General features: G+C 35.8%; 1 pseudogene; it reads left to right on the top strand.

Annotated features, from left to right (window-relative positions):
* The first annotated feature begins 6,278 nt into the window (after positions 1 to 6,278).
* On the top strand, positions 6,279 to 12,005 carry LOC120136406 (annotated as a pseudogene).
* The last annotated feature ends 995 nt before the right edge of the window (positions 12,006 to 13,000 follow it).

The following is a 13,000-nucleotide window of genomic DNA, read 5'->3' as shown; positions in this document are numbered from 1 at the left end:
ATCCTGATAGTATTCTTTTCTTATTGGCCTGAGTCCTTTGATGAAAAAACCTGGTATTTAAATCACCCTCTCTAAGCCAATGTGCTTTCGCCTTTGTTTGTAAAAATCAGATTCTGCCAGTTCTAAATCCATTAATTCAGCATGAATCCTCTTCTCGTCACCAATCCCTGATCATGGTTAGCCAGATTAAAAATCTGGATCTGTTCTAATTCAGCCCTTTTGTTGGTAACCCTACCCGAGATATCAGAAAAATATCCTTATTGAAATTCTTTAGGATAGGTTTGAGCCTCCTCAACTTTAGGAACAAACCATCCATGGCATTATCACCACAAGAACCCTGCCAAGAATCTCTAACAGTGGCCAAGAATAGCTCATGGCCAGCCCAACAATTAAAAAATTTAAAAGGTCGAGGCCTCTTGGTCAAACCCTTTATGAGTCCACAATAACCCGAGACAATGGTCTGAAACGCCCTGAGCAGTAAATTCAGCAAAAGATTCTGGATGATCAAAAACCACTGATGTTAACTAAGATCCTATCCAATTTATGCGCTAAATAGAAATCTTGTTTATTGGACCATGTGAATAAAGGACGAAGAAACAGATGATCCATGAGGTCAAGACTCTCCAAGCAGTCTTGAAAATCTTTTATGTCTGGGGTGCAATGAATACCCATGACATCAAAGTCAGAGTTCTCCTCTGCTTTGGTTATGATGTTGAAATCCCCTCCAAGGATCAAGAGGAGAAACCAATATCATTTCCAACAGAATTTAAGTGGTCCAAAGTCCTCTTCTAGCAGCTCCACTATGTTACCATAGACAGCAGTTATAAATGTCGTATGCCCATCAACTGTCCCCCAAATAGTAATAGCTTGGTCATATTTCTCAGTATAGAAAAAAACAAGTGCTTCCTCCAAAAATCCACAGTCGACCCCCATCAATTAGTCATAATTTTCAGCAAAATGCCAATCAACAGACAATGCAGAGCAGAAACTATCAGCATTATCCCTCCTAATACGAGACTCCATCAAACAAATAACGTCCACACCATATTTATCTAATCTTCTAAACACTTTCAGTTGTTTAAGGGAGTTTTTAAACCCCCTAATATTCCAAAATCCTATTATCATTAAGAATGGATGGATTGCACAGCACCACCAGTACCCAAATTCACCATAACACTCTTGGTTTTCTCAAAATGGTCTTTCTTTTTCGACTTATTTCATTAAGCAACACAACCACCCCAAGGAAGCAACTCTAGCTTTTCTAGGACCTTCAGCCACACCTTCAGTTTACTAGAAGAGCCAACAATCTCATTCTTCCTACCTTTTGTCTTTCTCTTAAAGAGTCTTGAAGCGAAGGAAAATCCCCATGGTGAACATCCTGTGAAGGATCGTTAACAGGAACAGTCTCAGTCATATGAGGTTGATTCATTTTGGAGAATAATACCAGTTAGAGAAAGCTTAGCAGAGTCCTCCAACTCCACATTTACCCCACAACCCTCCTGCAAGTCTTTAACTGATAACTCAATTACGGTACCAACCTGCAGATCCACCATTTTAGTAGCCTTATGAACGTTGGCAGAATGAGGCTCAGCTATTGATGGCTACTTTAGAAATATTAGAATTTTCAGGTAACACCTCAGAAGCATACGCAATTGCTGCAATAACATCCTTGCTACCATTACCCAAAGAATACATATCCTTTTTCCTCCAAACTTGAATCTCCTTAGGCTTCTGCAAAGACTGTTTAGCCACGGTACATGATTGAGCATGGTGACCAAAAGAGTTACATTCTGTACAGCTTTTAGCCAACCAAGGCACGTAGACTTTAATAAACACAGATGACCCATCTTTTAAAACTACATGAATAGTGTCAGGTATAATACTTCCAGCTTCTATCTCAACGCAGACCTTTGCAAACTCAAGCCTCTTCTTAGAAGCTCTTATGGTGTCCATATACAGAGGCCTACCAATAGCACTAGCTATGTAACTTAAACCCTTATGAGAGTAAAGCTCTAATGGAACCCGATAGAGCTGCACCCAGATTGGCATGCATGTTAGATCGAAGCTCAATTTCTGCGACCCAGGTAGTTATTTCCTCAAAACTAATGGCTTATTCTGGACGTGCCAAGGACCATTATCCAGAACCCATTTCTTCAACTCACAATCAAGGAATGAAAAAACAAAGAGATTAGGGCCGGCTAAACTAACATTCACTTGCGAGGAATTGCCCCAAATCGTCTCGATGGTACGCTGCATAGATCCAAAACTTAGAGCAGGACCGAGAAATTGACCAATCAAAGTGTTGTTCCAATCCACAATTCCTTTATCAATCACCTCAGGCGGAGGAATTACAGTGGCCACACCGTCTCGAAGCTCCGGGGGAAAGAAATCGAGAGATTGCTCCTTCGAACCCACAAATAGCTTCTTCCAATCCAGACTCATAGACTCCGAATCCATGCGAAAAAACAAGATTAATTTTTTATATGTTAACTATTCATATAATTATTACTTCTTTTAACTTCCAAAAGTTTGACGAGGACCAAGTGAAAACCACAAACAATAAAGTCAAATTTATTAAATCCGTCATTGATTAAAAAAAGAAAATCGATTGTGCAAAAAAAGAATAATAAAATAGAAGATTAGATTGAGCGGCTGATTTTTTTTATTAGCATGATTTGGTAAAAAGTGATATATGTTAAAAAATAATTATTAATAATTTGTATATTTTACGGACATAGTTGTTCGAACCCACATTTCAGAGATAACATTATTTCTACAACTGAATCACTTAACTATTTAAATAATATCAACCAAGTCAATTGCCATTAACATTTCACGGAATTGCTAACATATCAATTAACAAACTGGTATAAGTACACATTTGATCATTAATACTTATTATTCTATTAATTCGGTCCTAATTTTAATTTTATTAAATGAATTTAATCACGAATCAGATGACGATATGGTAACTATATCAATTTTATTAATTGCTACATCAAGCACTATTTAAATAATCAAGTGATTTAATTATAAAATTAAAAGATCGGTGATGAAAATAAAATCCACTCATAATTAATTGGTCACGGTGTAATCAATCAAATTTTTTTAGGGGACAAGGAACAATTTACTATTGTTTCACTTAAAGTTTCTCAGATTGATAGGGGATATGACCCCCGTAGGTCCCTTGATAATTATCAAAAATTATTTTCTAATTTTTAAATAAAATATACATATCTGAATTGTAACATTAACTACTTATTACTAGTCTAATTAGAAGAAAAAAAACTAGAAACAAAGAATACCAACTTAAACAACACACGTACGAAAATTGGTTTGTCTGGTATATAGTACTCAAAACAAGCCATTTTTTCTAACGGTGTCAAATTTTTGCATAACATATCAAACTACCCTACTGTGTTTCTCTCTCTCAACTTACTCTAACTTCATATCAAAATTATGGACTTAATGAAATTTTAAAATAATAAGGGTTTACTGAAACTTGAAAGGTCTAATCAAAATTCCAAAGAATTTAAATCAATTAATAGATTTTAAAAACGACTTAATATTTTTTTAATTCTAGGGGTCAAATTAATTTTTTTAAAACAATTAAGGGCACTTGTAGCATTTTCCCAACAAATTGAGAGGGCTATGACCCCCTCAGGTTTCCATTGTGTTCCGCTAGTGCCATGCTCCATCTAATTTCATATGTTACATAATAATGCCCTCCTTCCCACCGCCAGTGATGTCCTCGTCTCTTCAAGTCCTCTTGTTATCTCTTCGGCTCCCCCAATCACCAAAACCAGAGATGAATCGAAGAAAACGGTGAGAATAATCATCTTCCTAATTTTTTTTTTAATTTTAATATATTTTAGATTTTATGTATATTTTTATTGGTAATTTGCTTTTGCTCCTTAAAAATTTTATAAATTTATTTTTCTCTAAAATTTTATAAATTCATTACCTAACATAATATTCTGCGTCCATTCTTGATCAAAGCTACCTATTATGCCTTCGTTTTTACTTCATATCACCCCTTTCAGTTCACCTTAATTTGCTTTTTCAACGCCTTCCCCTCGTTTTTTACGACATTGCAATGTTGTGGGTTGCACTTTAGGCACAATTGTGTGCCAATGGCTCACCTACACCTAAGCGTGGCGATTGAGTTATTAGACAATTGATTAATGGTTCGTATTCTCAAGGCAATTATGATTCATTTCTTTTGAATAATTACTCAATTTATTTATATTCAATTAGACTAATTTAAGCAGAACGAAATTTTATAGATTCTGTTGATAGGATCATAGTTATCATCTCTAGATTCAACATATTAATTCGTTATTATCTGATGATCGATGCCCGACAATATGATTTGGTTGTATAATATTAATGATTTAACTGCTGATTTTTATTCGTTGTAATAACTGTTTATGATTAGGTGCTTTTTCAATACGGCATGATCTTTAATAAGACAATAATATTATTTTTAACAAAATGTATAACTTAGGGCATAACTTCCACTAGACAAGCAACGAAGATTTCAAATCACATCATTATATAACGTTCACCTAATTAAATGGAGAAACGTATTATATTCTCTGTCATTTCGTAAGGATTCCACTTCAAGCCCATTTGTAGTATATACCATACCACTCTTTTTTTTTTTTTGAAAAGGGATATACTTTGTATTGAATAGTCAAAATTTACAAAGTAGATCATAATCAAATACCTCGTTAAAAAATCTCCCTAAATCTATCTGGAGGAAAAATAGTGCGCTTGGAGTGAACAAGCTAGAAACACGAAACAACAGCAGTAACAATCTAACATCCAACCATGCGAAACAAACAATCAGTTGCACAATACAATAATAATTCCTACAACAGCATCCCGACACAACCTCAATGCAGCGCAATCAACCGAAAATGAGCAGTAGCACACAAACAGGCAACTAGACCTATAGTTAAATGAACATACATATAAGACCTATTTCCTTAGATTAACTTATCAACTTAATTAATTTAATTTTTTATTTTATTCTATTCATCAAATATTCACCTAATCTTTATTCACAATGTATATTTTGAATAAGGAAAACTAGGAGGAGAAACTTTAGTTGTTGGCCAGAGTAGGGATAAAATTTGTTTCAAGGGTTATAAAACAAATTTAATTTTGAGGATCAAAATTAGTGTCATATGGGATTAAGGTAATCTTTAATATTGTATTTAATTTTTTTCTTAAAACTTACTTTTCAATTAAAATATGAAACTAAAATTTTAACTTTTCAATTTGAAGAAAATATTTAAAGTAAAACTTATAATTTGACCTTCATTTGTTATTGTATAGTGTGTTTATTTTGTCATTAATCGTATAATTTTTTAGATAAAAAAGTGTTGTATATATTTATATGAAATTTATAATTATTATAAATTAATTTTTTAAATAAAAATATAAATTTTCCTCGCATTCTTTGAAAACAATAAGGTAATGCTAAATTAGCGATCCGAGTATAACTGAGAGTGGTAATTCGAACCTTGGACCTGCGTTGCGTCAGCTCTGATTCCCTCAAATCCAATTCTTACTTTCCATACTTTATGTGCCGGGGGAGTAGGTCATATGTTAGAGCGCTCGCCTGGCATGCGAGGGACACGGGGTTCGATTCCCCGCTCCTGGAATTTTGTTTTGAACTAAAAAAAAAATACTTTCCATATTTTACGAATCCACATTTAACCACGACGCGGACAGTCACACTCTTTCACCAACCCGAACATGCCACCTTTCCCTTTCAGGCGTTTTTAGTAATTACTTATCCCAACATTTCCCACTCAAAGTCCGAAATACCCTTTCTGTTTTATTTGAACATGCATAGAATCAAAACTCTCGCCTTTTTCATGATTAAAGATAAATAATAATAATAATAATAAGTAGAAAAAAGTCAAAATGAAAAGGAATTTATACGAATAAGAGAAAAAAAGTAAAAAGAAATTTCCCTATATTTTCTGAAAAATAAAAAATAAATATATGATTTCAGCTTTCGCTGTATAAATTAAATAAGATTCCATAAATCTAACGTCTCAAAATTAATCAGGACATTTTCCAATTTCAAAATTTAATAAAAATAAATATATGATTTCAGCTTTCGCTGTATAAATTAAATAAGATTCCATAAATCTAACGTCTCAAAATTAATCAGGACATTTTCCATTTCAAAATTAATCTTCACTGTAAACAAAATTAAATAATGAGTTTTCTTTATAATTCATTTTATCAACCTTCTTTCTCTGTTTCTGTGTCTTTGTCTCACTTTCTTGTTTTTCTGTTTGCTGACTCGAATTTCTATTTCATTCTTTTCTTTTATCGTTTTCTCGCCGCACTTCTGTTCCTGCTATCAGATAAGGTAGGGAAGGTTACTGGAACCATCCGATGTGTGGACTTTTGACTTTGCTTTGATCGGAGAGGTTTAATTTAGGATGGGGCAGTGTTACGGTAAAGTTAATCAATCGGGAGGAAATGAAGGGACTACGACGACAGTGGTGGTTTCAGCGGATCGGGACGAAACTTCGGTACAATCGGTTAATGCGCTGCTAATGTTCCTTCACTGAAGAATACCCAGCTAGGTCTTCGAGCCAGAGTCCATGGCCCAGCCCGTATCCGCACGGAGTGTCTGCAAGTCCACTTCCTCCGGGTGTATCACCTTCTCCGGCGAGGGCTTCAAGGGGTTCAACTCCGAGGAGATTTTCCGGAGCCGTTTCCACCGCCTTCTCCTGCGAAACACATAAAGGCCTCTGGTGAAGCGGCTTGGCGGTAAGCCGAAGGAAGGACCGATCCCTGAGGATCGCGGAACTGAGCCGGAGCAAGCGTTGGATAAGACTTTGGTTATGGCAAGAATTTTGGAGCCAAGTATGAGCTTGGAAAGAAGTCGGGAGGGGACATTTTGGTCACACTTGCTCTGCTAGGTAAAAAGGGTGAGCTCAAGGATCAATCTCTTGCTGTTAGATCATCAAAGCTAAGGTACACTGCTCGCTCTTCTACTAATTTCTCCGTTTTTTCCACACAAAGTAATTTTAGCTAATTTTATATTCTTGAGATATTTAGATTGTTTTCTTGTTGCATTTGAAGGCATTGTTCTTATATTGGATTCCATTACAACATTCTTAAGAGGAAGTCTTTAATTATTATGGTATTGTTTTCTATCGGAACATTAGATAAATGCTTGTCTTCTTGATTCAAGTAAACTCTGCCTGAGTTTGTTCTTAGTTGAAGAACATAGGTTAGATAAGCTATACTAATTATAGAACGATCATGATCATTGATATTTGGCAATTGCATGAGCTGTATAGGATATACGTTAGTTTAGGGATACCTCTTGCTTTGATTAGCCGAATCGTGTCTTGTCTTTTTTTTTCGGTTAGGAGAAAGAGCAATCGTGATTGTAATTCTGGAAGACCGAAAGAAGACAAAGGCGGATTTGTCTTTATTTGAGGATCATCAAGTGTCTGTAGCAATATGCGGGTGACTTGAGATCTTTTGTATCTCAGTCTAAAATGGAAATGCAAACTGTAGCCACATCAAGCACAATAGAATTAGGTTGGAATGAAAACTTTGTTTCTCCAATGATAGATTTTTGATGTAATATCCATGTTTTATCCCCTAAATCCTCAGGCCAATTTTCTGCCTACATAATGGCACTGAGGTGGTTGAGCTTGTGGTTGACAACCCCTTTTTACCTTATTTTGTGTCAAAGTAACTCTTCTAAATTTCTGACTTGGTATCACTCCAATTTTTCTTCCTTTTTTCATAATTTAAGTAGGTAATTGTTCTGTTTTCGCTATACTTTTAGTTAACTTCCAATATAATTCTTTATCTCCCTCTTTTTTTTTCCTTTTCACAGCTAAGTTCTCAAAAAAAAAAAAATGATCAAATGTGTTGATTGAGCACAGGGCTTGGCCCGGTGGCTTCTGCCCTCCTTTATTGGGGTGGGACTTTAATAGGACTAGGGTCAATTCCAGGTCCTGTATTCCTATGGGCTAGCTCTTCTTCCTCAGGGAAAAAATTATGAATTACGAACTTTTGATTGCAATGGCTGCGATTTAACCAGGTTTTTTGACAGATGACAACAGCAATATCAATTGAAGATGTTCGAAGGGAGGTGAAAATTAAAAGCATTATCAGGACATAAGCATCTGGTCCAATTTTATGATGCATGTGAGGATGCCAATATGTGTACATAGTCATGGAGTATGTTCTTCTCTCAATTTTGTTAAAATTTGTTGTAGGAAACTGGTTGATCTTGAATTATACTTTCTAGTTGCAAATTATTATATTTTTTCTTCTTTAAGTTAGTTCCATTCCTTTTTAGGTTTACTTTCATAACTTTTGAACTGTCCTGCATGCTGAATTAAAAAAAAAAAAAGCTGGCCTAACCTAATTTGATCTGTCGAAATTCATGGTGTATTACAACTGCAGCATCATAAAAAATTGTATTGCATTTTTAAAATTTTGGTCGACAGCTGTGGAATTCTGTATCTTATCAGATTGTGTGAAGGTGGAGAGCTATTGGACAGAATTTGGCGAGGTAAGTTGTTTTTGATAGTTTCTGTGATTTAGACCAAGTTTTAAAACATTGTTTTTGAACATCGTTAGCTTTATAGAAAATAGAAGTTAGGTAAATGTCATTGTCTCCCCCCGCGCCAATTATATTTGACATATAGAGAACACTAAAGGCCCCAATGTGATTAGTTAGTTATATAGGACACTGAGATGAAAATTTCTTTATTTCAGGGGAGGAAGGTACACTGAGGAAGATGCCAAAGCTATAGTTGTACAAATTTTAAGTGTGGTTTCATTTTGTCATCTTCAAGGAGTTGTGCACCGTGACTTAAAGCCAGAGGTTTTTACTTTTGCTTTTGACTTTATGGAATGTGAAGATGTAAATTTATATATTCTGGCTTATAAATCTCTGATTCTATTTTTGTCGCTTGAGCTACAGAACTTCCTTTTCACTTCAGTGGTGAAGATGCTGACATGAAACTAATAGACTTTGGTCTTTCTGACTTTATTAGGCCAGGTATGCTATCAAATGAAAGACTTGCTTCTTTGTAGATGAGTAATGTTCTTGGATTCTTATAGGTTTGTTTAGACCTACAAATTTGCTGTAATGTACTAGCACCTCTGTTTGGCTGTAAATTGGAGAATAAATTAAGTTGTTTTCTTACATATAAAACCTTAAATCCCTAAGCTCTATTATTGCAGAATTTTGCAGGGTATTACAATTTGCATTTAAGTATGCCTGCACATGTTTAAATGGGTTATTAATTAAGAAATAATGTAATATGAAGCGGGTAGAGTTATGTTGGATGTCAATCAATTTCCTAATCCCACTTTATTATATGATGATCGTATATCATTAGAATGTCTAACCACAGCTAGTAGTCTGTTTTCTTTATTTAACTTTTGTGTCATGTATGTTTGTAACAGATGAAAGGCTTAATGATATTGTTGGAAGTGCTTATTATGTTGCTCCTGAAGTTCTGCATAGATCTTAGTCTGGAAGCAGATATATGGAGCATCGGAGTAATCACCTATATCTTGTTATGCGGAAGCCGGCCTTTCTGGGCACGTACTGAATCTGGAATTTTTCGTTCCGTGCTAAGATCTGATCCCAATTTTGATGATTTGCCCTGGCCATCTGTCTCACCAGAGGCCAAAGATTTTGTTAAGAGACTCCTGAACAAGGATTACAGAAAAAGAATGACTGCCGTCCAAGCTTTAAGTAAGTTTGGAATATGTGCTTAACCAGTAAACACATGGATTTTACCCCATTGTGGAAATGATTAATTACATTTGTCCAACAAGCTAGTCACTTTTGGTGGTAGGATTAACCCGTATCGGTTACATTTGTCCGGGAAGCCAGTCAATTTTGCTGCTACGGTTGGCACAAATAAGATGAATTAATTCACTTTTATGACATTTCAGCTCATCCTTGGTTGCGTGATGACATTCGTCCGGTCCCTCTTGATATGCTGGTCTATCAGTTAAGTCGTATCTACATGCAACCATTCAAACGTGCTGCTAAAGGTACAGTTTTTCTCCATTATTTTTTCTGACGACGGAAATGCAAACATTAACTTTTTAAACCTTTGCTTTTTTCCCTGGGTCCAGCTCATTTCCTCTCTCTTAGGACATCTTTAAGGGTATTTCTTGCTCTTGGTTGCCAAAATGCTTTGCAGGACGCTGCAACAACCCTAGTTAAAGCTAAGATTAATAGAAAATAGCTCAGTTGAATTAATACTGTGATTTTTCTACTATCCAATTATTTAAACTGTCAAACATCGTTGTCAACTGTAAACTTTTTGTGGATGGTAGTGCCATAAATGTAGAAATTCTAAATTATAATTGATATTTTCAGGAGAACACTTTATCTTAATTAAGATCATTGTTATTTTATACTGGAAGCATTTTCTGTAGAAGTTATGTTTTTTGGCTATTTTGTATAAAAACTAACTCTTTCATTTCTTGTACCATGTAAGTCTTTAATTAATTTTGCTGGAATGTTTGACTGGAACAAATTGTGAGAATCTTCTTCTGAAGCAGTTAACCATGATATCCATATAAATACGATAGTTTTAACTTTGTAAAGCTTGTAGTATGCGCATCTGCAGGGACAGTTGCATGAACATTTAGTTGGCTTTCTGTTAAATATGATTGTTTTTTAACTTCGTAAAGCTTGTAGTACGTGTGCATCTGCAGGGACAGTTGCATGAACATTTAGTTTACTTTCTGTCACTCTCTAACATGTCTTTGTATATTTGTAGGCTCTTTCGAAAGCATTGACTGAAGATGAGCTGGTTTACCTCAGAGCACAATTCACGTTGTTGGAGCCGAATAGAGATGGGAGTGTCTCTCTTGAAAATTTTAAAATGGTAATTGACTGCCTCTATGAACCTATCAATTCAAGTTTTAAGACTAAAATGGTTAATGATTTCAAGCTGATCTCTGTCCGATTCTTTGGCATCTCATGTTGACTTAATTATACAATTATAGGACATCTAAGTTATCCGTCTTTTTCCCCACTTTTTTAGGGCTCTTATCTTTGATCTCTCTGTTTTTCTTTTATATGACATCAGCTTATCAATTTTTCAGGCACTTGCTCGAAATGCTACTGACGCAATGGGTGAATCAAGGGTACCGGACATCCTTAATGTAAGGCTCTTACTAAATCTCCTGCGTATCAACTGATAGTCTTCATGTCATGAAAAAATGGTTTCATTTAATTTGCTTTGTTTAACGTTTAAAATTATGCCTTTAATAATTGTGCTTTCTTGGAATACCTCATGACAATCTCCCACAATCCCCCCCCCCCCCCACCCCTTTGATCTTCATTTGCCATGTGAATTTCAGTTCCTCACCACAGCGTTGCCTTTCTGCTCAGTTAGGAACACTTGCATATAGGAAAATGTACTTTGAAGAGTTTTGTGCTGCTGCAATTAGCACACATCAATTGGAAGCAGTTGAAGGTTGGGAGCAGATTGCCTCCACAGCTTTTGAACATTTTGAACAGGAGGGCAATAGAGTAATCTCAATTGAAGAATTGGCGAGGGTATGTTGCTTGTTGCTTCCATGCATCTTACTACCTCATTTTGTCTTCTTGTTATGCAGTTTGACTCCTTTTGATTTGATTGCAGGAGCTGAATGTTGGCCCTTCAGCTTATTCATTCCTCAAAGACTGGATCAGAGTCTCAGATGGAAAGCTAAGTTTACTTGGATATACAAAATTTTTACATGGTGTGACGCTTCGTAGCTCAAATACAAGGCATCATTAATCTATAGCCTTTGGATATATACAGTTCTTAAAATTCATGGCATTCAGAAATGACTTGTGATAATTTCTTTTTTCAAAAAGTTATTTTTGCATTAGGAGGAAAAATGTGCATAAGTGAATATTGTTAGTGAGATTGTTAAGGTAATTTACAGTGGGAATGGTTTTTGCTGGTTCCATTTTTTTTTCTTCGTGCATATATGTATGTGGATTTGACCAAGATGCCGAAGTACGTTCCACTCTTTGACTTCTCTCTAGTTTCTCTCTTGACACAAAACTAGATCTAAGCCTAGGACGGCTGTTCGGTCCCAGCAGTCGGCTGCCCTGTTTCCTCATTTGTCGCTCTCGGCAAAATAACCTCTCCCGTGGGTTTTGTAACCTAAGTCGACTGCCCCTTTTTGGATCTGTCCGGCAAGTTGATGGATAGTAGGTTTCCATTGTGGATGAGTGGTCAACGGAAACTGTGTGCTCCTCCCCTTCCTGCCAGGCTGCCACCACCGTGAACTTTTCTTTGTTTTGCTGCCCGAGGATCCAGGCTTTTGCTAACACGGCTGTGTTGCTTTGGTGATGGTCCGCTCTCCATTTTATTCTACTGTTTGTTTTTTGATGTGGATGTTGACTTGAGGCCAACCCTCCTTGTGGAACGATTTGGGCAAACTTCGACACCTCTGTGGGGGACTCGAGTCATTTGGGTTGCATAAGTCACAATCCATATGTTTCTGCACCCGAGAATGGATGCTAAACGTTATCTCCATCTGACGAAACCCTATTGAAGAATTTTCCTTCCCTTTTGCTTCACCGATCCAATATGAGCTATTTTGATGTTTGGATTATCGATTCGTTTAATGATATATACCTTCCTTTAGTGTACTTAATTGTACATTATGTTTGCTTCCAAATTTTGAGCTTTGGATTAGATGGACATTTGCTTGGACCTTTAAACTGAGAGTTGGGATTATTGTGGGTGAGGTAAAGTTCAGGGTCAAAGGTTATTTTCACAATAACCAGGATACAAAGAGGTAATATGTAGTGGAGGTTAGTGATATTGGCTCGGTTTGAAATGGTCTTTTCATAATGTGAAACCAATGGGTCTTCAATTTGACATCTGAAACAATATAAGGTCTTGTTTGTCCCCTTCCAGATCCCAGTAGACAGGATATGGATGTCTTAATTATTATTACAATT

Source organism: Hibiscus syriacus, unplaced genomic scaffold, assembly GCF_006381635.1.
Source record: "Hibiscus syriacus cultivar Baekdansim isolate YM2019G1 unplaced genomic scaffold, ASM638163v2 tig00110627_pilon, whole genome shotgun sequence".
NCBI classification, from domain to species: domain Eukaryota; kingdom Viridiplantae; phylum Streptophyta; class Magnoliopsida; order Malvales; family Malvaceae; genus Hibiscus; species Hibiscus syriacus.
Note: the sequence above shows the minus strand (reverse complement) of the source record. Positions and strands in the feature narration are given on the sequence as shown.